Consider the following 5,472-nt stretch of genomic DNA (forward strand, 5'->3'; position numbering starts at 1 on the left):
TGACCTCATGTGCTTCGCATGAGGTTTGAAGGTTTTGTGTGAAGTTGTGTGTTGAAAGAGTCATTAAAGAAGCTTCTTTGCATCCTTCAACGACGTCCGATTATAAGTCACGACAAGAGCTCGCTCGCTCACTGCAAAGGTAACCAACTTTTACCCTTTCACGCGCTTCTTCGACCAAATCCCATAAATATGTCGAATTATAGGATTTACGACAGAAAGAGGGAAATAAGGGATTTATTCCGCCGTGATATGATTGATATATGTAAGCAATGAAGTCTGGTTGTGAACAACATAATTAATGTTGATTGGTTATTAAAACTTAATGCCCTCTATAGGAAGGTGGGATGATAGGCTCTCCCTCCAGGGCTGCCTATTAATATTCAAAATGACATTCTTGCCATTCTAATCATTTCAAATGATGCTAGTACCTTAAAATGACATGGCACTGAGAATTTCTCATTTAAAGTTTTCATTGGTGACTTTTATGACGGTTTTCAACATCCCACTTGGTATAAATATGTTTGGCACAAGAATTATGTCTTGAGATATTCAGCTTATACTTGGATTACTTTAGCTGACGGTCTTAAAACTGTGAATAATTTAGTGAAAAGAGGCATTAATATTTAATATATGGGCTTTGCAACACTCTTCCTGAATCTATTTATCATATATTTTTTTAATGAGATGCCTCATTTTCCATTATTATAAGCTTGATCCCTTAGATGGATATCTTTCTTTTGAGGCCTAACTTAATGAAGTTGTTTGATTTCATTTATGAGCATCACATGTTAGCAATGTTCAAAAAAAGTTCTACAACTTGATAATTTGTTGTTTACTATATCATATTTGTAGGAAAATGAATGGTAGAAGATTTGGGCCTAACTATAATAGCATTTATACTATTTCTTGCACCATAAAGAAAGCCATTCAATCTTAAATTGTTAGTTGGAAAAAGAGGGATGATGTCATTAACTTAATCTCTTAAGTTGATGTTTTTTTTTTTTTTTTTTTCATTTCTTTGTGACTTTCTATTTTGCAGTTTTGCTCTTTATTATGGATTTCCGCTATTCATATTTCACAAGACATTAGATTTTGGTGACTTGGTTCTTTATCATCCTACTTTGTATGTGATTGGTGTTACATCATGTTTTGGCAGTTATTTATTGCTACTCTGCTCGCTAGGAGTTTTAAGATGGCAAGGTTGTACGATGAGGAATGTTTCTCATCTCCTTGGAGAATTTTTATTAGTCTTGTTCCCTTATGACAGTCAGGCTCTTATCATTGGATAGTAATCTCCGCAACAAGGGAGTGACTGAATCTTTTGTTTGTCAAGAGTATTTTTGAACATTTTGAGTCCAAAGTTTTTATGCTTTCCTTTATGTTTTTTTCTTATTTTAATTTGCTCTGATATTAGGCATTGCCTTTTTTATGCGACCCTCTATATTTTATCTTCATATCCATAGTGTTGTACTTTTCCTTTACATGATGTAACTTTATTATATAATCAATGAAATTGGGCTAAGCCTTTATAATTCCCTCCCTCCGTTCCTCCAAAAAAAAAATATTCTTTTTGTGTTTTGTCTGTGTTGGAGAGAAATTAAACAAAAAAAGTATTAAATTTTTATTATAATTTACAAAAAATTCAAATGAATGGTTATTAATGTCTAAAAAATTAAACTATGTAAACTAGGTTCTCAAATAAAACCCTAAAGTAGAATTTATACAAATTTAGTTGTGATGATAAGTTTAATTACATCAACTAATAATAATAAAATTGCTATAAATTTCAACTCTGCACTGACATATTAATTTTCTCATATGCAATCAATTGCATTAATTTTTAGAAGCGTACTAGTTTTAGACTTTTATGCTCAATATATTGAGAACAGAACAATGAGCCATCTAAATTGATTTTGCAGATTTAATGTTACCTGAAATGCCTAATAGGCATGTACTCTTATGTTTTATAGGGATACTATATCATAAATAGATATCATTATACATATATATTATAATATTATTATTATATATATAAGCCTATTCAAATTTTCTAACTTTACTGAATTAATATCCATATAATTTATTATTTTATTCATTTTAAATACATCTTATAAATTTACAAAAAAATTATCACCCTTTCCCTAACTTTTATACACCCACTTGTTGTAATACTAAATATGATTACTAGTTAATCCATAATGATTTTTATTAATAATAAAAAAAATATAGTTATTATTTTAAAATCCTTTATTGAATTTGTGGTATGATTTAGAAACTAAGAAAGTAGACTTAGGAATTAAATTTATAATGGAAAGATCGCATCTTGAGGCACTGATGGCTGCCTTATGTGAGATCATTGTAGTACCAAGCATATCTATATAATCAAAGAAAATTGAAGCGCTCTGGAAGCACTGCAACGCTATCATACTAACATTACGTTCTCTGTTGTGGTATTGCTTAGGACACTGTGATCGCTATAGAGTGGCCAGGTGGCGCTAGGTCTCACTGTAGATGTATAGAAAGAGTCTACGCGCGCGCCGGTTCCTCCAGCCGCCTGATGGGTTGGGGAGAGAAGAGATATTTATTTATCTCGTATGTGTATAATTAATGATTCTAATCTTCTTAAACGTGAGACTTTCTTCAGGTCCACAATAGCCATCCTTCTTAATGGCATTCACAATGCCTCTACAAGCATATTTTTACTCCAACCAAACTTAGAACGTTAATCTTTACTGACTCCATCTGTCCTTTTTTGCTTAGTGCACTCCAGACGCTGCTTTCAATTTCTATTTTGATTATTTTATTAATAAGCTTGTACCATCAATATCTCGCATTATGCAGCACATCACATGTGCCCTTCACAGTGCTTGAATTTCATTTTCTCTTACTATTTAATTCCTATAGTCACTTTAAGTTTGAAAATCATTTCCAAATTATCACATAAAGGTTAATCATATACTATTTTTCTTTTTATTTAACAATACCCGATTATGGATAATCTATATTCATTTAGTATGTTGACATACATAAAGCTTGGATTCTGTTTTTCTTTTTGTTAGTATAGTTAGGGGACTTTTTTATGGAGGCTATAATTTTTGTAAATTTTACAGTGTTAATAATAAATTAATTTAAATTATTAGGTATTTTACAGGGACAATCTGAAAAATTTATTAGTCCTTATTATTTATATTATTATTATATATATATTAACTATTATAATATATTATTATATATATATATAAATATTACTATATATATTTCCCCCTATAAAAATAGATGTACGATTCCATTGCATTCATGACGGAACATTTAACGTCTGCAAAGATCAAATATTTTAGATCGGAACCATTGTCATGTTCCTTTCAATATTTAATGCAGCTATTACAATATTCTCAACTAGTTCGTCATTCTAAAAATGAAATCAACTTGAATTTGCATATGACTAAATTAACTTGTCATGCATGTATTTGAATTTTTAGCATTTCTATACTTTAATATTATCGAGAATTGAAACTTTCAATCACAAATATGTTATATTCATAAAACTTAGTTGTTCATTTGAGACCATGTTTTCATCGCTTTATTTTTAACATTCAATAAACCAAATCTTCATTTGACACTATTTTTGTATATTATAATAAAAAATTTACTTTCACAACAAGAAAACCATAATTAAAAATTTTTTTTTTGTGAGTTGCTGAGGGTGGACGGAAATTATAAGGCTTATGCCCCCCAAATTTCAGTTATTATATAACTTAATCAGTTACATCAGCATAAGGTAATATGTACAACACTATGATTTAATGTTGAAGATTAATATATTATTATGAGTTCTTGGCGAGCATAAAATAATTTCAATGCCTAAATTCTAGCAGCAAATTAAATATAGAAAAAAAAATAACAGTAAGCATAATAAACTTTGGACTTCAAAAGTTCAAAAATATCTCTTTGACAAAACAAATAGATTCAGTCACTTTCTCCTTGTTCGGAATTACATCAATATAATATGCTCCTGAACGGCAGAAACGGTATATCAAGATCTAAGAAAATATTTCTGTGCCAAGGAGATGTAGATAACACGGCCGCAGTGACTAACTCGGCCGCGAAAACGTTTCCTAAGTCGAGCAGTTTTTTAAATTTTATTTTTATAGTACAATAAATAACTTTCAAAATTTCATGATTCTTTTGTAACACCAATCACATTACAATAGTAGTTGATGATAAAGAAACCAATCACTCAATTAATTCTATATGTTTTGATATATAATTATGATTAGCTCTTAGGTAAATCTCATTAATAAAGAGCAAAACTGCCAAAAAGAAATCACTATTAAGATAATAAAAAAAAAAAAAAATAAATATCTATCCACTTAGAGATTAATGTTAATGACATTCATCGCCTCTTTTTGCCATAACTATAACGAATTAAGACTTGAATGGTTCTTATTGCGTGCAAATAATAGTTATATATGCATTATAGTAGCCCATATTATCTTTCACCATTTCATTTCCACAATATATTTATATAGTAAACAATCCAATTATCAAGTTGTAGAATGCTTTTATTTTACATTGCTAACAGTGATGCTCTCATAAATTAAATCAAAATCTATACTTTCATTAAGTTAGTCCTCAAAAGATTAATATCCATCTATAGGATCAATGCTTTTAAATAACTGAACAATGATGTTCATCTTCTATTAAAAATGATATATCATATAAAATTTTCAGTAATGAGTGTTGCAGAAGCCCATATATTAAATATTTAAGCCTCTTTCACTTAATATTCACAGTTTAAGTATCCGTCAGCTTTATAAGTAACTTCCAAGTATAAGGACCTGAATACTCATTGAAGACATAATTCTTGTCCAATACATTATTATACCAATGGATGTTGAAAAACCGTCATAAAGAATGTCACTTCAATGAATGAACTTAAATGATTATAATTCTTCAGTGTCCAGTCATTTTAGGGTACTAGCATGCATGTGATAATGATTTTTAGTAGAATGCAAGAATGTCATTATTGTATATGATTAATACGGCAGCCCTGGATGGAAGACCTATGCATTTTTCCAACCTTCCTATGTATGAGTTGTCATTAATTTTATATAACCAAATCAACATTAATTATGTTTGTTCATCAAAACCAGTCTCATTGCCTTTTACATATTATCAATCATATCACGCGTAATTAGTTATATATTTCCCTAATTCTCCATCTTTCGTCGTAAATTCTTTATTATATATCTTCGACATATTTATTGATTTTGGTCGAAATAGAAGCGCTCTGTGGTAAATCTGGTTTAAAAGTTTGGTTTACTCTTTGCTAAATGTATCTTATCTCGCTTGAGCCTCTTTGGTCGTTGAACTTATATATCTATCTCTATATGGATGCAAAGATAGCTCTTTAATGACTCTTCAACACCACAACTTCAACATCAAAACTTTCAATCCTCATGCATAGCACAT

Source organism: Dendrobium catenatum, unplaced genomic scaffold (genome assembly GCF_001605985.2).
Source record: "Dendrobium catenatum unplaced genomic scaffold, ASM160598v2 fragScaff_scaffold_551, whole genome shotgun sequence".
Taxonomy (NCBI): Eukaryota; Viridiplantae; Streptophyta; class Magnoliopsida; order Asparagales; family Orchidaceae; genus Dendrobium; species Dendrobium catenatum.